At 44.5% G+C, this 21,883-nt stretch overlaps 1 protein-coding gene across 1 annotated transcript in view; it reads right to left on the bottom strand.

The window, feature by feature from the left end:
• osbpl8 (oxysterol binding protein-like 8) overlaps nt 1-10,415 on the bottom strand; it is a gene marked incomplete at its 3' end in the record, with an annotated part of 241,611 nt that extends 231,196 nt beyond the window's left edge. Inside the window, 1 exon segment of the mRNA XM_084331028.1 lies at nt 10,167-10,415.
• Between the last annotated feature and the right edge of the window lie 11,468 nt (nt 10,416-21,883).

Genomic DNA, 21,883 nt, shown 5'->3' with positions numbered 1-21,883 from the left:
GCGAGGACTTGATTGTAGCTGTAGACCATAAGCCGCTGCTGAGACTCCTTGCAGACAGGGGGCTCGATGACATACCAAACCCACGCCTACGGAACCTCAAGGAGAAGACCTTGCGTTATCGTTTCCGCATCGTGCATGTCCCGGGCATGAGGAACAAGGCGGCGGACGCCATGTCACGTAGGCCGGTTGGCACCACACGGCCATCACTTATGGACCTTCCAGATGACAACGCCCACCTCCCACCCAGTACGCACACTGATGTACTGTCCTTCCTACGCCAGACCGAGCCAGGGAATGACGACGACACTGAGGAGGATGACCTGGCATGGTGTGCTGCGGGCCTTGAATCATTGCGGTCAGTGACATGGGATCGTGTCAGGGAGGCCACCAGCAGCGATGGTGAGATGCGCACCCTGGAGGAAATGGCGACGGACGGCATCCCCGACTCAAAATTCGAGATGCCGACGACGATCCGTGACTTCCACCAGTACCGTGAGAACATCACATCAACTGATGGGGTGGTCTTGTACAAGGACAGGGTGATTATACCACTCTCTCTCCGCAGAGAAGTGCTGAGCGCCCTACACGCTGCCCACCAGGGCGTATCGATGATGACCGCCCGCGCAGAATCCTCTGTGTTCTGGCCAGGCATGTCGGCTGACATCAGCGCCACTCGGAGGAACTGCGAGCACTGCCACCGGATGGCACCTTCACAGCCTGGAGCGCCGCCAACCCCGCCGATCCCAGTTGTTTACCCTTTTCAGGCGGTGTGTTCGGACTTCTTCATGCACAGGGGCGTGCACTACCTCGTGACGGTGGACCGGTACTCAAACTGGCCGATCATCTCGAAGGCGACGGGGGGCGCCGCCGGCCTCATAAATCACCTACGTCGGGCCTTCGTGACGTACGGGACGCCAGAAGAGCTCACATCAGACGGGGGCCCAGAGTTCACCTCCACCGAGACCAGGTCATTTCTATACAGATGGGGCGTACACCACCGCCTCTCATCTGTGGCCTTCCCCCACAGCAACTGCCGCGCTGAGATTGGGGTAAAGACAATGAAACGCCTTATCACGGACAACACCGGCCCAAAGGGGGAGCTTGACACAGATGCTGTGCAGAGAGCGATCCTGCAATATCGTAACACACCTGACCCTGACACGAAAATATCTCCGGCAATGTGTGTCTTCGGCCGCCCGATACGTGACTTCATCCCGGTTGTACCTGGGAAGTACAGACCACACGAGACCTGGCGTGAGACACTGACGGCAAGGGAGGAGGCTCTCCGCAAACGCCACATCCGCACAGCGGATGCCTGGGCAGAGCACACATAACGCCTCCCGCCACTCATGGTAGGGGACATGGTCCGTGTACAGAACCAGACAGGGCCCTACCCCAACAAATGGGACAGGACTGGCAGTGTTGTGGAGGTACGCCAGCATGACCAATACGTGGTCAAGGTCGACGGCTCGGGCAGAGTCACACTTCGGAACAGGAGGTTCCTGCGCAGGTTCAGCCCTGTTCGCAACAACCTTCCACCTCCTCGATCAATTTACGATGACCTGGCGACCCGTATCACCGTACCACCAGCACTCGTTGTCACACCACGTCTGCCTGACCCCAACTGCGACCTTGTGTCCCCCACATCGCCACCGGTACTCACGTTGGCGAGCCAACCCCGGCGCGGGACGCTGCCTGCTTCGCACACGGTCCTTCAGGCGTCACCACCGGCCCCTTTGGACCTGGGAGCCGATCCCCCACCGGGGCCCACTGTGTCGTCCCCTGCACCTAGGGCGGACTTACGCCGATCCACCAGGGCGACCAGAGTGCCTGCCTGGCACAGGGACTATTCCATGGGCTAGTCACATAATGGACACATGATTTATATTCACATAGCCTGGGTGTGGGTTATACAGGTATTTGTCCACATTTTTGTGTGTTTGTTTATTATTATTTCTCAGCCTTTACACAGTATGTTAAAGACTCTGGGGGAGATAGAGAATATCTAGACAGCGCCTCTATAACAGACGGTCCTGCACAGTAGCGCAGCGACCGGAACAGGAAGTTGAGACGCTACTTGTAAATACACCTGCAGTCGTCCGAGACTTATTTGTATATTGTTTTCTTCTTTATTAAACTGGATGGAACAAATGGAATATCGTTCTTATTTAAGTGCCAATGACAAGAAGTCTCGTTTTTTAATCGTTATTGCTTTTATTAGCGATATCCATAAATTTTTTATCAATCTAGCCTCAGGTTACCATTGGGACTGTCTATGAGCTCGAACAGGGAAAATACCGCCCCCTATCGTCTCCTGGATGGTAATGCATCCATTGGATTGGACTCAATGGAAATGGATGAGAAAAGAAAAATCCGGAATCCACATTTTACTTATCAGGCATGTAACCCGAGCAGTCATCCCCGACCCTCAGAACAGAGTGGAATATGTGTTTCGAGTACACAGCGTTGGATCAATAAACGCGAACGATATTTGGAATGGCGATCAGGAATTGGAATAATCTTTTTGCAGAACATCTGATGTGAGGTAAGGAATCTATTTTACCAGTCTTGGGGTAATCAGAGTTTTTTTTCACATATATCTCAACGTGTCCCCTATCTGTGTATGTGTGTGTGTGTGTGTGTGTGTGTGTGCGCTGAGCAGGAAATAGATAATAGATTTTTCAGCCCGCTTCTCTAGCGTGCATAAGTACACATATACTATCGATAATCTAGCGTTTATTTGAAAACGATTCATGAATAGGCCGAAAAATTACAACGTGTTTTGTGTATTCCACTAAAGGGCGTTTATCACAGAATCTTTTTTATTTTCTGGAAATGTCCAAAAACTAGTGTTTTTCAAAATTGTAAATGTACCGATGAAAAAACAATCCGTTTCGTACATGTTGACTGCAAGCAAGTCATTGATAAGCGACGGGCGTATTAGACACATAGCCATAATATAGAATATAGAAATAGCTCCGTGAAAATCATGAAATATCGGAAAATCTGTCTAAAAAGGCTGGCATTCAAGCGATAAATCGTGCGCTGGCACTCAAAGTGTTAAGATACAGGCGTTAATTAACATCCTTTCAGCATTGTTTGAGTTACAGACACAAATTGCAGTTTCGAATTTGGTCATTTAACCATTAGTGCTACACGATTAATTAAAATCGCAATTACAATCGCGATGTCAGCCTGTGCAATTATATAACCGCAAAAAGGCTGCAATTTTCAATTGAATTAAATAAATGTGTGTGCATGCGCTAAATGAGTGAAAGCCCGCAACTTCTCACATTAAATGTTCAAATCCAAGCCAGAAAGGAGCCGTATATATGCGTACACATTATATTTGTGCACATAACGTAGCAAATGCTGCGATCACAAAATGGTTAGATGTACTGTACGTGGTTTGATTGATTGAATTGATTGAAAAGTTTATTAACAGATTGCAGAATGGGTACAGTACAGTGTACAGCTCAATACATACAATTGTTAAGGGGATGCAGACCAGAGAAAGACTTTCGTCTTGTTTACATCAGGGTCCCCCATTTTCAATTCATCATAACATATATGACATACATGACATACAGATAGACAGTACTGCTACATCTATACATTTATGACATATCAGATTTGCAAATACAGTACCGTTTGTGATACAAAAAGTGTCCAGAAAAAGAGTGTATATACATTTGACGTGGAAACTGTACATTGGGGGAGGTTGGGTGGGTGGGGTGGGGTTGGGTGGGTGGGTGGGGGCTGTACATTGGAGGTTGGGGGGGGGTTGGGTAGGGGGGGGGGGCACTGTACACTGTACATTGGAATACTGACAAAGCCATACTTGGTCATTTACTGTACAACTGGGTTAGGACATTTGTAGGGGCCAGTTTCGAATTGCAGTCTCCCGTAGGTGTTCTTTGAGAGTGTTTTTGAAAGTGGGTAGTGATTCACATTCCTTTGCAGCTTTGGGTAGGGCGTTCCACATTGATGTGGCATAATTGCGAAACGTGTTTAGTCCCTTGTTTGAGCCGAATCTGGGTTGCACATGATTTGTGGAGCTCCCTCTGGTGTTGTGATCGTGGTATTCACTGACCTTTGGGAAGTATTTTGACATGTACATGGGTACCTTGGTCGCGTAGTGTATCTTGTAGACCAGGCCCATTGCAAGTTGCTGTACTCTGTCGTCTACTCTAAGCCATCCTAGGTTGTCAAAGTGGGCAGGGGTGAGGTGGGTTCTAGGAGTAAGGTCAAGCAGTAGTCTGACCAGTTTGTTTTGAGATGTTTGTAATTTTGTTTTTAGCGCCTTTGAGGTGCTTTGGTACCATGAGGTGCACGCATAGTCGTAGTACCCTTGAATGAGTGCTCCTGCCAGAGTCTTCAGGGTATTCTTGTTTACCCGAGAGGAGATCCGGTACAAGAATCGAGTTCGTTGGTTGACTTTTTTTATTACATTGGATGCCATTTTGTCACAGGAAAGATTAGCCTCTAGGATGGAACCCAGGTAGGTAATTTCATCTTTCCTTGTGACAATATTGTCACCCACTGTAACCAAGAAGCCGTCGGTCTTGCCGAGTTTGTTATTTGAACCGAAGAGAATGGACTCTGTTTTGCCCATGTGTAATGATAGTTTGTTGTCGGCGAGCCATATGCAGATTTTGCCTAGTTCAATCATACTTACTGGTCACAGGAGTCTACAATAACGTTTGGAATGGTAAACCATTTTGTGAATCCATCTTTGTTGGCAGACGGCTCCTTCTTATCAACACTGCTATATAAACATTAGCAAGAAAAGCGTGTGTAGCTCGAACTGTGTAACGGCAAGTAAATTGTGTTCCGCTGGGAAAGACCGTTCATCGCTGCATACAACTTGGTTTAATCCAAAAGTCCATTCAGAAACTTTTTATTATGATATGAGATGGGGAATGTCTGGTCACGGTACTATTCTCCCTGTGGTGCATGTGATTCAGGAATGTAAACAAACATGTCACCCGGGAGGAGATCAAAGTAACTATGGGAAGCTGCTGGGGTAAAGATTTATTATTTTACATGTTAATATTAACAGACCTATTTTCTTTAAATCACATGTGGTTAAGTTTGTGTTTTAAATTAAACATTTCAAACCTATCAGTAATCTCTACATTTTCCTTGATAACCAAGAATCATGACACCATTTACTTATTTATTATATGACAATTTTGTCCACAATAATCGCAATCGCACTCTTTCACAATATCATGCAGCCCCATTAACCATCTAGCATTCTGTACAGTAAGTGATGAAAAGGTCTTAAAGGGACACTGATTTATTTTGCATATAATCTAATCTCACACACATCCAAAAACTCTAAACAGTTTTGCACACATTTAGTTTGACAGCACCAGGAAATTAGATTAAAAAAGCAATACCTTGTTGTCTTATAAGGACATTATCATGTAATTGATTGATACAACACAAGGATTCAATGTCTAATTGTTTTTTGGTGAAGTGCCCCCTTTAAACAACATAGCCTATTGGTTTTGGGTGGAAAGGGATCCCAATGTATTGGATTAGGCCCTAATCCAATACATTGGGATCCCTTTCCACCCAAAACCATTGTATCAGAGTAAAATATAAGGAGGAGAATGTCCCCAATATTACAAGCAAAGCAACTCAGGTTTTCAAAAACAGAAAGATGTTAGAAATCTCAAATGGTGAAACATGTATTCTATTTCAAATCATTCTTAATCAGTTTAGTGACTAATGATGATCTAGGCCTAGGTTTAGCCCACAGAGTAGGGTTGGATCAACGATGTTCAGAGCGATTGTCAATCGCATAATGTGAAGATGGTTTTGGGGTCGTTAGTTGAGCCCAACTAACTGACATTTAAGCACCGACCCGTGCCGTTACATGGCCTTTGCATTAGACGTTGTTGGAAAATATAAAAAAAGGCCTAATGTAATTGGCAGAAAATGTAGAAATTGTCTCTGCTCAAGTCTGCACTTCTGTATTCTTGCAAGGGGTGCAAGCAGACGCCCAGAGAGGAGGAAGGTTTTCTATTGCAGGGAGTGGGATCTGTTGCTTCCAGAATGCCATTGAAAACCTGGATATATCCGTGGGGGTGACACTGGATCATCTCCAGCATGCAGCACATTTCACAGGAGGAGAGCATACCGAGAGCGGTAAGAATACACCCTGAGCTTCCCGTCTCAGAAAAGCACATTGTTGTTTTTGGAATGGATTTATGATTGCGCCCGTTGTCCGCTATTGTAGCCCAGTGAGAGCCTGCAGGGAAGTTTTAGCTAGCTCAATACTGGACCAATCAGCGAAATGATGGTCTTTATGTGTCAGGTACATGGTAGACACAGACTGCAAATATGGTCTAATGTCCAAAATAGCTAAGTTATCCTTCAATAACAAAACGCTTGTAGGCACTAGGTGTCAACTGCAAAATAAACATTTAATAGCCTAATGTATGTCTGCTAATGATGTAGATATAGTCAAGCATCTGCTAATGCTGTATTCCCATACATTTTCACATATAGGGGTTCGTGAGTTGCCAGCTTTCATCCTACAAATAGGAGTTTTGGAATGATACTGATATAGTGCTCTAAAGTTCTTGCAGTGAATCTCTCTCCCTCTCTGAAGTGCTGAAGTACAATTAGCAATGCAACGATCTGGCGAACGGATGTACCAATCCACAAGAGAAATCGTGTTTCGCTCCCACATGATTTGAACAATAAATTTTTCATTTTCACAATTTCATTTGACTCATGTGTGTTGCTTTAGCCATACATTAGCCTATATAATATAATAATAATACAATAATATAAAATAACAACACTATATTGAGTCAGAGGCCATATGTGCAGAGAGAGACGGCAGTCCATTCTCACTGTACTCCGTTGAGAGAGGGAGAAATAGAGGGGGAAATCAAGAGAGACAGAGAGGAGAAATGCGGTCGATAGCATCGACTATTGGTAATCTCACGGGGTGACAATAGGACGACCTGAATATGGAGCACATCGGCAGTGAAGATGTGCCTTCAGTGTAATCCTACCAAATAGTAGTGACGATCACAGAGTAAAGTAGCGAGCCTAAACAAATAGCCTAAACAATGGGGCCTAGTATTTGACACCATTGAACAAGTATTTGGTATTTGAATCAAATTTTGTGGGGGGTTTTCCATGCTGAATGAGTTACACTGTATGTATATGCTGGAAATTGATGATGTCCTTCTGCATGAAACAAATTTTACACAAATGTCAAGGAAATCAAGTTCAACTAGGCTAATCGAGTAGTTGACAAACCCTATGACTTTTTTTTATCTACTAAGAATTTCTTCAGTTGAGGGCGGCCTTGATATGTCCCAATTTAACAGTTTTACTTTTAACAATGGCCCATTTTTTCCATTAACAAGAGTGATACTATTAGCTCAAATTGCTCCCTGCATGAAAGCAGTCTAATGAAAGCACCACCTTGTTAACGTTTTGCTTACACTGCCTCTTCTAAAACCCCAGAGAAACCAATTGCTCTCCTCACGACAAACAAGCCCCAGGAGTTTGCTGTGGCACGATCACGCCATGCCACAGCAATGCATTATTAATTGATTTCATAAACATGGCTGACTAAGCCAAATATGGCATTTTGTCTTCGCCCAGGCGACCCAATCACTGTAGAGTCCTCCTCTGAGATGCACTTTCCATGGGAAACCATCTCCATAAATAGAGCAAGTCATAAAAAAAAACGTAGCTAATAGCTATGCTTTCAAATTATGTTTCCATAGTAACTTCAGAGGATTAGCCGAGGCCTACAAACAACATACTAAATTCTGCAGTATATATACACAGTATATGGATGTCATGTTGTCATTGTATTCAAATTGGGCAATAAAGACACAAGAACAGAGTGCCTTGGTGACAATCTATGGTGGGAAAGACCGAATGGAAAATCCATTTGACTGTCAAATGACCTGCGTCTCCCAGGATCCCGGACCGTAGGCCGGCAAGAGGAATGTTCCCCTGCATGGAAAGTCTAGAATTAGGCCTACCCCCTTATTTATATGCAAATGTGAAGAGAATGGAAAATATGGAAATACATGGTTGGCAGAATCGAGGCTACACAGCATGCAAGCATTACCAGATTGAGTCAGTATCAAGAACAGAATATAATGCCATTAGATGATATTGAAATGTCTGATTCATTTCAATGCAAAAACTAACTAGGTATGATGGTCAAGTTAACCACCTAGACCAGTGCAGGGACCATAACCATATTTGGGCAGATGCACTCCTTTTTAATTTTTTTTTACTGTATGACCCACAATCTCTGGAGGCTCATACAGAACCAAGCATTATACATATTCCATATTCCAATGTATTGAGCTGTACTGTACCCATTCTGCAATCTGATAATAAAGTTTTCAATCAATCAAGCATTTCACTGTAATGTATGTACCTTATATGTGACAAATAAAAACAAAACTTGACACTTAAACTGGCCCAAAAATCCGGCGAGGCCAGCCACTTATGTTGGCCAGATGGTGGCACTATAACTAAAATGTCTAGATGCACCTCACATTATGTTACAGATCGAAACGAAATGTCTCTCACTTATACATCCAGGGTGGTACATGGCTTGCACAATAACTTGGTCACTAGGACCACCCATGTCCACCATATTGGATTTCAACATTATTGCTTTTATCATGCAAACGTTTTTTTGTGTACACTTTCATCCAATATGTTGCCCAGAGAACTAAGACAAAGAGCAGAGAACAGAGCATGTCATGTCAGGTGGCTCACCGGTGTGTTGTGGTGGCTTTGTTTCTGTGCTCCTCTCTCCTGCCAAGTGAAAGTTGTAACACAGTAAGGGGGTCAAGGAGGAGAGGATGCTGACTTGCATGTAGCCTGAGACACTGCAGTGGGACTGGAACACTCTCAAAGAACACCTACGGGAGACTGCAATTCGAAACTGGCCCATGCAAATGTCCTAACCCAACCCCCTCCAATGTACAGTAAATGACCAAGTATGGCTTTGTCAATATTCCAATGTACAGTGTACAGTGTCCCCCACCCACCCCTACCCAACCCCCCCCCCCCCACCCAACCACCTCCAATGTACAGTCCCCCCCCCCCCCCCCACCCACCCAACCCCACCTACCCACCTCCTCCAATGTACAGTTTCTACGTCAAAATGTATACATATACTCTCTTTTCTGGACTCTTTTTGTATCACAAACAGTACTGTATTTGCAAATCTGGTATGTCATAAATGTATAGATGTAGCAGTACTGTCTATCTGTATGTTGTGTGTGTCATATATGTTATGATGAATTGAAAAGGGGGGACCCTGATGTAAACAAGACGAAAGTCTTTCTCTGGTCTGCATCCCCTTAACAATTGTATGTATTGAGCTGTACTGTACCCATTCTGCAATCTGTTAATAAAGTTTTCAATCAATCAAACTGTGTGTGAAGTCAAGGCAGGATGTGGAACGTCTATAAACACAGTATACTGAGAGAGAAACGTATCTAGTCTCAAAGACGACAGTGGCCGATATAGGCAAAGTACAGTATGCATTTGCAAAGCAAACAAGTACCCCTGACAGTTCAGCTTCTCTAGACATGTATAAAGGTTGTGGGTTGTTGTGACCATGGAGATGGGTGAAATAAGTAGAGAGTGCCTCATTTATTTGTCTGGATACAATTGAAAATATTGTGACCAAACAGACGTTTTAGCTTAATAATCTTCCTGCAGAAACACGCAAGGAAATTATAATTGTGCAATTGCATGACACAAGTAAATAAATAGCATGCGATGATGTGAGAGAGGTAACGTTGTAGAGATAGATAACCCTACGTAACGTCATGGAAGACACTCTATAATAATGTCCATCTATTCATTATACTCGTCCTGGCTGTTGATTGATTGATTGATTGAAAATTGTTTATTAACAGATTGCAGAATGGGTACAGTACAGTACAGTACAGCTCGATACACACAATTGTTAAGGGGATGCAAACCAGAGAAAGACTTTCATCTTGTTTACATCAGGGTCCCCCATTTTCAATTCATCATAACAACATTATATATGACATACAGATAGACAGTACTGCTACATCTATACATTTGTGTATAGATTACATTTGATAACAATTGAGAATATAATATAATCGTTTAGTACTGACCTGTGTTTCTTCTCCACTGGACGGTGGAGCAGCTAACGCTAGCTGCTATAATGTCTTCTTGGCAGATCTTTGATTGTTTGTGTTGCTGTTGTTGGCTAAACGGAGCTCAAAATTGCCTTCCTGCGTTAAACGTTTGCCCTTCCAGATAACGTTGATAACGAATCCAAGTAAATTCCGTATATGCTGGCGTCGTGTTGTGTCCTCTGTGTCTTTATTATCGATGCTGGGGTTCTGTTCTGTTCTGTCAGCTTCGTGGCTGCTGGGCTTGTCCAGGGAGTAGGGTCCAGCTGCAGCGCCGGAGAATCCTCTCACTGGGCAAGCCTGTGAGGGAGGTGTAGTCTGACGTCACTGGTTGTTGGGGAAAATGGATTATCGGCTATTGTAACAATTCTGCCACATGGAATTTTGAAAAACGTTCCACTTTTGCACAAAATGAGTTCCCTTCTATCACAAACATTATTGTTTTTTTGGTTTAAATAAAATTCAGCGATTTTTTTTTTAATGATTAATTGCGAATATTTTCATGTTGAGCTATAGATTGTGGATGAATAAGCACAGAAAGGTACACCATGCCAATGTTAATGCTTTATTTGTTTTAAACGAGACGATTTAGAAATGGGGAAATGCATTGGGTTGGACAGAGGGTGGAACACGAAAAACGGCAATGACGTAACCACTACACCTCAGCGGAAAGTACGGAAGTTTCTCGAAGTACTCTGAGGTGCATGCCATCTAAGAATGAAGTGAGCGTGTGTTATTGGAATGATTGATTGATTGATTGATTGATTGAACATTTTATTAAAGTCCGCCTTGTTTCGAACTGGTTATGCTTAGGCCCTCTTTCGAAGTCGGTTATGCTTAGAGTTTATCTTTAGAGCAGGGCGATAGACCACCAGCCCTGATTCCAAACTCTAAGCATAACCGACTTCGAAAGAGGGCAACTTCGAAAGGGGGCCTAAGCATAACCAGTTAGAAACAAGGCAGACGTTAATACAATTTTCAATCAATCAATCAATCAATCCAATAACACACGCTCACTTAAAACAGTGCGGTGTAGTCGGACGTCACTGGTTGTTCCACACGTATAGGGATGTATCATTGGGGATTATTGGCTATTGTAACAATTCTGCTGAATTGAAATTGAAAAGCTTTACATTTTTGAACAAAATTAGTTCCCTTCTATCACTAACATTATTGTTTAAACATTTTTGGTTGAAATAAAATTTCGCAGGTTTTTTTTATAATTAATTGTGAATATTTTCATGTTGGGCTATAGATTGTGGATGAATAAGCACAGAAAGGTACACCATGCCAATGTTAATGCTTTATTTGTTCTAAACGAGGCTATTTAGAAATGGGCAATGGGGAAATACATTGCATTGGACAGAGGGTGGAACACGAAAAACGGCAATGACGTCACCACTAACTACACCTCCCTATAGAAAGTAGGTTCGTACTAGGTTCGTGGCTGCCACAGGCTTGCCCAGTGAGAGGATTCTCCGGCGCTGCAGCTGGACCCTACTCCCTCCTTCTCCTTCTTCCTTCTCTGCGATCGGTGATCATCTGGAACCGCCTGCGAACAACGATCACATCGATCTGTAGTTCGAGAGGCTGGCTGATAATAAATTATAATATTCAGTCGTTAATATCAGTACCGGTGTGATTATTATTACATAAGGACGCGGTTATAAAGGACACATTTCGAGCACCTACAAGTGCACTGTCGGTATTGGTTAGTAACGTTAGCGAGCTAGCTGTCTGCTAAAGGAGTGACACTTGGCGGTTTGTGAAAGTACTCCAGAGTTTCCATTCGAAGGTAAAGGGCGGCATCTAGTGGCACAAATTACGAAGTGTAGTACGGTAGAAAAATGACTTGCCTTTTTTTCTTGATTGATTGATTGATTGATTGATTGAAAAGTTTATTAACAGATTGCAGAATGGGTACAGTACAGTACAGCTCAATACATACAATTGTTAAGGGGATGCAGACCAGAGAAAGACTTTCGTCTTGTTTACATCAGGGTCCCCCATTTTCAATTCATCATAACATATATGACATACATGACATAAGATAGACAGTATAATATATATAATAAAATAAATAATACAAAAGTAAACAGTGAATCTATCGTCATTCGTCATGCTCTGCTTTTGAGCTGCTTTGGCACAGTGATGTAGTCAAGGGTATACCGCATAGAAGGAATCAATTTAGGAATTCATACATGTAGGGCGGCTAAGTGGCGCAGTGGGCAAGACGCTCGCCACTAACGTAGGAGATGCTGGGTTCGAGCCCAGCTCTCGGCGTTGCTTCTGGCTTGGCTGGTCGTTCATACTAATACAATTGGCAGTATTAGGGGGTGGGAAAGCCGATGGGTGGGGATCGGACGTTGTGGACAGCGACTCCTACAGGTCGGTTGGTGCGCCTGTACAGCAAAATCAGGAAGCAACGGGGGCAGCGTGAGCCTCCCACGCGTTACTCCTCGCCGCTGAGAGATCGCGCTGTACAGGTGAAAAGATGCGACGGCTGCCTCCTCATGTACCGGAGGGGACACGTGATGCAAGGCTTGGTCCACATTGCAGCCGACCAGTGGGAGGCATAGTCTAACAACGTTCGAATACAGCCTGGGGAGGGTAGAATTGGACAATACGAAATTGGGATGGGAGAAAAATAGAAAACGGGGAGAAAAAGTAGATAAAAAAAATAAGGAATTCATACATGTTATTCCTTTGATCTGAGATAGTCCAAAAATATTAGTGAACATGAACAACTCACTCCTAAATCCAAAAGCGAAAGTGCTAAAATTCACATTTTGTGATGTCATCAGGTATCAGTTCTGAAGATGCTCTATAGAGTCTATAGACTTGGACATTTGGAAAGATGGTAAAGATGACACTGAGAGCACCCAGGGGAATGTTCTGAGTATACATGTAGCCTACATTTTCTTTTTCAGAACTGAGACCAGTCCTATAGAATAAAGATAATTTGGGCATAACAAATAAAACAAACATTCTGTGGGTCCACAAAATCAGTCTGTGGTGTAGCTCCAGAATTTGTACTTGGTGACATCACAAGTTTGAGTCTTCTCTGGTTTCTGGCTTTGGGAGAGAGAGTCGCTCGTGTTCACAAATATTGAATGGACTTTCCTATAGGCCATGGAAATAATAATTTGGCATTCTTAATTTGGGTGGTGTTCCCCTTATCTACAGGTACTAATTATATTTACTCTAGATACTGTAATCGAGTATATTTTATTTAGGTAAAACTACTGTTTGAGTACTTTTAAATGCTTGTACTTTACTTCTATTTGAGTATTGTTTAAGTAATTACTTCTAAGTTTTATTGTTGGTCAACTGAGTAGTGCACTTAGTGATTGATCTTCTGTCCGTGGTCTGTCAACGTGGTTCAGACGTGGAGTTCATTGCTGGGTTAAGTACTTCTATTCTATTCACATAATATGCTTACTACATATCTTCAGTTGCTATCGCATGCACTTACTCACACATGTGAGTGCATGCTTTACCAACTGCTCGCCTGTTTTACTGCAACACTACTATCACCGACATCTAAGAAGGGAGATCCCCCCCTGTGGTGCATTTTTTCCTATTGCTAGGTTTTAGTGAGTTTTTCATTAACTTCGCGTGGGGTATGTCTGGGAGTGATACTGTGAGGGTCCACCTGTCCCTGGACCTTTCTCCCCTTTCCATCCTCCTCAACAGCCCCCACCATTGCACAGATTTTCCACTACTCCTCAACTGCCCCCACCCTTGCACAGACTTTCCACTACTCCTCAACAGCCCCCACCTTTGCACAGATTTTTTCCAGCCCCTCATTCTGTACCCCCCCCCCCCCCCCCCCCCCCCCTGCTGGACATTCATCTGAACTTCCCCTTGTCTCCCTCATGCATACCCTCCTGGTGCACTGGTGTATATTTAATGTCTACATGTCTCTCTGTGCCCTTCCCCTGCTACATTGTCTCTTGTTGCCTGGTTAATTGTTATTTATTTGTTCCTTGTATGGTTGTTATGTTTACTCTGTCTAGTGTTCAGTCTTTTCTTGTGTGGTTAGTTCTGTGTGCTTCCCTGTTTATTTCCCCAGAGTGTTTGGTCTTGTGTTTCCCTCATGTGCGTCTCGTTTTGCTAATTGCCCTGCTGTCTCTCTAGTGTTAATTGTTTCCCCTATATCTGGTGTGTGTTCCCTACTCTTGTTGTCGGTTCATTGTTTCGGTTCCATGTTTGATATCCACGTCCTTGTTCATGTGCTGTTCTCCTGTGTTCATAGTAAGTGGAGGCTATTAGCACATAGACAAGCTGCTGGAGCTCCCGACGCTGGGTGAAGTGGAGCTAGGTAGCCAGCAGGCTAAATGCTCCGCGACGCTGAACTGCCTGCGCCGGTCTGTCTGTCGAAGACCGAGGGAACCGCATCAGGCTTCAGCTGATTAGTGGTCTTCTGGACAAACCTCCCACCCCCAACAATATAATCCGAGGCAATGAAGTGTTCGCTGCAGATCTTCATTCCCTGTCCAACAGGCTGATCGCGCCGCCTGAGTGCAGCCAGCCTGAGCCAACGTGCCAACAACACTGTTTCTTTCACTGGTAGTTTGTGGAAATTAACCAACTTTCCTCTCTCTTTCACACGGTAAAATTAGTTTGAACAGCCAGGAGCAATACAAAAAGAACCACGTGGTCCCGTTGTTTGGTAGGCAACATTTGACTGACCCGACAGTCCATGTTTACTATGCAGCTAACCAGCAGTGTATACACCAAACCAACACTGTGACGTCAGCAACAAAATGGCGTCGCACATGTTCATAAATGCTACATAAATGGACATTACAAATCGTTTTTTCTTAGAAACGCCTTATTTTTAAAACGTGATTTTTTTCTGTGGTTTATCTAAATACTAATTTGATGCTATGACTATGTTTATATCGCTATGCTTCATCTACCCTTTAATCAAAAACTCTGTTGTCTGGTCAAATTATTCCACATCAAGTATCATAACAGTTCTCAAGTTCTGGCAGAATTCAATCAATAATAATATTATTATTATTATTATTATTATTATTATTATTATTATTATTATTATTATTATAATTATAATTATTATTATTATTATTATTATTATTATTATTATTATTATTATTATTATTATTATTATTATTAATAATAATTACCCGCCGTTGTCAGGGGCGCCTTGCTCTGTTGAATTTTTTTAATCTTCGCTTAAGACCCATCTTTTCTCTCTCTCTTTCCGCCTACCATGATCTCACCTGGTTGGGGATAGACCCTTAGTCCAATCTGGTTAGTTCAGTTAGGATGTCTGTTGTTGTGGAATATTTTAAATGAACCAAGACAGTGAACTGTAGAAATTCAGATAATAGTTTATTTTCTGTAGCCACAGAAAGTATCCTCAGAGACAAGTGTAACCGTAAATGCCCAAAACCCCCACCACCTCCTAATAGACAGTCTCCTCCCCACCGCATGTATATATTCCCTCCCCGCCGTATGGATATTTCTCTCCCACCCACCCACCCCCTCCTAATGTACAGTCCCCTCCCCATCATATGTATATACTCTGTCAGGATCTAGGGGTAACAGTACTGTATATTTGAATACCGTTTATGTCACAAATGTATCAGTACTAAATACCTATATGTCCCTATGCCATAAATGTCATGTATGTTGTGTATGTCATAAATGTCTATATGAATTGAAAATGGGGGACCCTGATGGAAACAAGACAAACGTCTTTTTCAGGTCTGCATCCCCTTAACAATTGTGAGTATTGAGCCGTATTGTATTGTACCCATTCTGCAATCTGTTAAATAAAGTTTTCATTCATTCATTCATTCATTAACACAAGCGTCTGACCAGAAAGTGAGAGCGAGGTCTGGTCAGACTTACATGAAATACACAAACTTGGAATGACACAAGATTGATATGAAACAAAAGACAACAAAGAAAAGGACAAGATGACATATTCTGAAAATATTACATCTAAGACTAACTGTCCCATGGGCCTTGGTCGTTGTTTTAAGAACACTGTTAAGACTTTCTCCCTAGTGTCTGAGAAACTGTATACTAGTTAACTATATTAACTAGTCAAGGCTGTACAGAGAATAATGTATTTAACAGAGCTATAAACATGCTGTTGTCGTGGAATATATGATCATGTCCTTATAGATCTGTGTTGAGATATCATGTTATACAGCTTGACTGTTTTCAGTGTGACCAGCTTGACTGGTTAATGTGTGTGTTTCTTTTTAAGGGACTCCAAGATACTAACATCTCCCCAGTCATAACAAAGTTGTTGTTGCTTCCAGTGACTGAGAACCATTTTTGTTTACCTTCGTCATCATATCTGATATATTATGTTACAGCTGACAACTGTGTATTTAATTACGTCTGACTAGAGCTCTTGGTCAGTTTATGGCCAGACGCTACTGTGTTAACATGTTGTCTCTGACTGTAAACTGTCCTTTCATTGTGGCCACGGTGAAATAAACGTTCCTATTATTATTAATAATGACTCAGAATGATTTGTAAACGGCTCATCGTTTAGTCCTTTAATATTTTCCATTACAGATGGCGACGAGAGATGTTTTTTTTTAACCGATGGGTGTCGAGGTCGGCCGCCAAGCGGACTCTGCAGAAAGGAAATTCCGGGGGAGCGCTGCCCTGTCTCGAGGCTCCTCCGTGCAGCCTCCGCTTGGCTGTCGCCTCCGGCATGGACCTTGGGGACGCGTGATAAGGAACACTCGTGAGCTGTTGACATTCTGATTTCTGTTTAAAGCATTTTTTGTTTTTTAAATTTATAATTGGAGGTCTAAACTAGAACATGGTGCCTGTCAGAGCTATTTTTTGTATGTATATTACTGTATGCTTGGTAGACTGGCGATGGTTTTTTCTGTAGTTTCTCAATCTTGGTATGTCCCGGATGTATTAGGGGGGATTAGTCTCGTGCCTTATAGACGGGGTGCGGGGGCCTACCACGAGTATAATAAAAGATGTTGAGTTCAAGTCTGCATCCCGAAGAAGAGGGGTGGGGGTTTTTGGGCTTCAAAATTATATATATAGCGCTAGTTTCGCTCTGCAGGCTCTGTATTTGCTTTTCACAAAAAGCAGGAATTGGGACTGTGCTGTGAGATTGTAAATAAGGGCTGTTAGTAGAGGGAGATAGCTGTGTTAGGGGTGATCCTGAGAGAGGATTTGTTTTGGGGTTTTAAAAGGTCCTTTGGAACGCTGTGAATAGGTGATCCTGCCGTAAAGGGAAAAAGAGACAGTATGTTCCACAGGGGTTGATTATCTTTAATTATTTTACCTGGTAAGGAGAACGTAAGGTTATGTATATAACCAAGTTCTATGAATACTGGTGACGCTCAGTGTCATTCTGCACTAACCTCACTTCGTGCACAGCACTGAATAAAAACCCACAATGTACCTTTACATACCAACATCCGTCTGGCCACACCCCTATCCGCTTACCTTCATAAGCAGGTGTGTGGTCACCTACTCGCCTCCTTCCCAAACTTTCACCACAAGGCGAGGTCAAGGGCCGCAGCGGTGTCCTGACGCTGAGCGTCACCAGTATTCATAGAACTTGGTTATATACATAACCTTACGTTCTATATCATACTGGCTTCCGCTCAGCGTCATTCTGCACAACAGGAGCTGAGCGGGAGCCAGAAGCTCGACAAATGTACCCCGCTGAGGCCCCCCACAACCATCAGACCGGAGAGGACCGAGCCCCCCGACCCTCCCTAATGGAGGATACCCTCCCTATTGGAGGACGGGAGGGAGACGGATCCGACCGTGCGAAGAGAAACTCAAGCAACTCAACGCACAGGGTGAGCAAACCGTGGCTTGACCCCACGACTACGCACACGCACAACCCGCATGCCACCAGGGAACGAACGGAAGGAACAAAGCTCGTTACTGCCCCCAAAATCACGGGGTCAAGAGCAAACTCAACCCCGTGGCAAGGCCGTAGCAACGGAGCGCGAAGGAAGACCCAGACCCACTGAAGGGACTGGATCCCCCGGAAAAAGGGGGCCCGGAGAGGTCAATGACGCCAAAGCATCAAGACCTCACCAGGCGGTCACTTAGTGACACCGCCCCCCACATCGCCAGCGTATTCGGACAGGGCCCCTCCAAGAGCGGGCCCTTCCCCCCACTAGTACGCCGCCTGGCACACTGACCCTGCAACACAGGCAGTCAGCATGGCCGTAACTTGAAGCACTCAAAAGGCTAACTATAGCGGAAGCAGGCAGCGCACCGGGGAGACGACCCCAGAGGGGTCGATCCCTTAAACCAGGCAGCAGGCTTTAGACCCAAGCCTGGAGCACTGCGGACGAGACAGGCGCTAAAGGGATCAACTGAAACAGCACCCCGGTGGAAGGGGCGTATGCTGGCATTGTTGCGCACCATGACAAAGCCTCCACCAAAAAAAACCCACCCAGAGGGGTCGAGGCAGAGAAGGCTGACACGATTGGCAGACGTCATGAACGTGCAGGGGCACACTCAACCGGGTAACCCGGGAGTTGACCCTGCTCCAACACACCAGGGAATCAACCACCCTCTTGGTACCACATGCGGTGGTTGTTCCTATAACCCCTCAAGAAAAAACTCCAAAACACACCTGCGGGTATACACTGGCTATACCGCAGTACAAGTGTTTCAGTTTTCAAAAAGGGGTTATTCCAGGCCTAGGGGTAGACGAAACACAACTTCGGACCGGGCCCGGCTGCCCGGGAAGCACACAGGGATGCCAGAGGAGGTCCATAAGACCACCCCAACAGCCCCCTCTTCGCCATGCGTAAGAGAGGAGCGAAAAGAATGGCGAACCAGCCCCTCCATGATAATGCCAGGTACAACATGTACCCAACAAAGGGTTTCCATAACGCCCAACCCTGTGACACCCGGGCCGACCCGGCATTTTTTCCCCTGAAAAAAGCACAAGTCCCTCAGGGTACCAGAACAGCAGATCTGCGTCCCCGGTGGACAACGGGTTAACTGACCTGGACCAGCGTGACCAGAACCAGTCCCGTGCCCTAACCACGCCGACATCCCCACTCCAAGAGAGGGGGTAGGTACGCGTGTCGATCTAAAACATGAAAAGAGGGCGCCACCCAGACGGTCCCATTCGTACCGTGCTCAGTGGCCCACCCCAAGGGCATGAGACCCCTCTACCTATTCCGTTAACATCCCCCAGATATGAACGAGAATCCGTCGAGACCTAGTAACAGGCGCTCGGAAGAGAAAACCTCCATCCCAGTTGCCCTATAAAAACGCTGTTTTAATAACGAGCAACCAAGGCGTACCAGCCTTATGCGTGATTCTTATCAGAAACACCCCAAGCCAGCACTATGTACGCGTCGAGACCCAAACACATCAATGGATAGTCTAACAAGACACCAGACATTGTTCCTCCAAGTCGCCTGGGAGAATGACAAGGAGCCGTCGTGCTTCATGTTCTTCCCTCTTTTTTATTTAAAAAGGAAAGAAACACAGACTGACATGAATCCCACGTGACGCAGCTGAGGGTAAATTTTTTTTCATTTTTACATCCCGCCACCCTCGCCACAGGGAGGAGACGGGAATCCCCAGAGAGACTTCCCACGCGAGCTGTATAGATTGAAAAGAAACATTGCAACATTGAGCTATGTAACACTTGGGTTAGGGCTCTCCGAGGAGGAGGCACTGAACCAATACACACTCAATAATCGAATTGAATCGAATACACATACAATAGAGCAGAACTCCTTTTTTGAAGTTCTACTCACCTTGACAATCTGAGGAGGAGGCTCTGAAACTCTGAGGAGGCTCCCTCACTGGGAAGGAGAGTCTGAACTCACAGAAGGCACTTCTCCCTGAGGAGGAGCTTCGTGAGGAGGAGCTCTGACAACATCCATAACATGGAACCTGAACAACTCACGGAAGTCTTACCAATAGAGACGCGCTCAGTGACGTACTCTATGGCGGGGGAATTTCCGCAGTGCACACGGCCAATTTTTCAGGGCGTGGGACCAGGAAACCCCCCCCCCCCCCTACCGTGTAACGTGCCGAACAGCAACATGACAGGAACCCTGAAGGACAGGGGGTTTTAACCCCTGACCAATCAGAAAAGGGGAGGAAAGGATTACCAGTTCACCCCTTTACGACCCCTCACCCCTGATACGATATAATGACAAAGTAGAGCATGACACAGTCATAGCATGCTACATGAAGCATCTAACAGCTTCACATAGCTCATGTGCTAACCTGCTATCTGAGTTTGACTAAGGAAAAACACAGAACAGAGAGGGCCCCTTCAAGAGCCCCGGTCCAGACTTACACATGTGCTTCTGTGGGCCAAACCTAACCCAGTTGTAGATCACAACGACACACACAACCCTTCATCACAACAAAAAATGGCAAAAGTACACTCTTACTACAGAGGAACGCCGTTTTCCATAATGAGAGAAGACACAAGTCCTCGATTATGTAATGGCCACAGACCTTGCTAAGCACACATGATAAGTGACCAAACAACATTTTCTTTAGGAAAAAATTGTTTCTCAAGCGGAAGCACAACCCCAGCAACTTAAGCTGAGGGTTACATCATATCCCCACAAACACAGTGACACAATATATTGTAAACAACATGTCTGAGAGGAGGGGGGGGAAGCCCCAGGGAACCGGGGGGTCACCCCTCCTATCTTACCCTTGATACGACCAAGTTGAACAGGTACCCCTGTTAATATGTGAACATGCTGTTCATTGTCATCACAGGCTGAGAAAAGATTCATTCCTCAATCACATGTCACTAAGCATAGCTTCACAGGTTAACTAACCCTCTTAGTTGTGAGTTCACCCACGTTACAACGTTACATGAACACACACAGGCCCGGACTGGCCATCGGGAGCACCGGGAGTTTTCCCGGTGGCCTGGCCTGCACAGATTTAAAAAAAAATTATATAAAAAAAAAAATAATAATAATTAATGAATTTTTTTTTATTATATATATATATATTTTTTTTTGCCAGGCCATTGTTTCTAGTTGTGGCGGCGGCGCGGCGCGATAGTTAGATAACCTAGGTGGGTGGGGAACAACCAGGATTTCACTGTCTGCGACAGAGTTGGAGAACTATCTGACTCTCTCCCTCACGCGGACACACACACACACAATGGAGCCGTGCTGCCGCTTGTGATTGGTGGAGGTGGGACCAGGCGATACAACTGATTGACAGCGGAGGCGGCGAATGGAATGGCAGAATAACAGCCAGGCAGTGAGCCAGGTAGTGAGGGACTCGGGAGAGATACAGTAGAGCGAAAGTCAATTAACGTTGATGTCAAGATGGACAGTGGAAGAAAGAGAAAGGGTGGAGGAGAGAGGGATAAAACAAAGAAAAAGAAAGGCCCTTACAGGAGAGAGTGGTTAACTGTATTATAATAGTAAATAGAAAAATATGTTGTGCTCTTGCTTTTTTCTTTTTGAAGGTGGAGAGAGTAGCATTGCTAGTGCCACAACAGTTTTATTTGAGGTCCATAACAGTACATTGTACTAAGCAATTGTTGGCTCATTCGTTTGTGATTCACATGCACTAAAATTCACCAGAATGCAGGAAATTAAGTCTTTGTAACAAAAGATTTCCTGGTGGGGGACCCCCAGACCCCCCGCTTAAAAAGTGGCCTGATTGGGGCTATATTTCGCGCTATATCTCCCGGTATGAATTAT

Source organism: Notolepis coatsorum (assembly GCF_963971535.1).
Source record: "Notolepis coatsorum genome assembly, chromosome: 15".
Classification (NCBI taxonomy): Eukaryota; Metazoa; Chordata; class Actinopteri; order Aulopiformes; family Paralepididae; genus Notolepis; species Notolepis coatsorum.
This window is presented reverse-complemented; position numbering and strand designations above follow the sequence as displayed.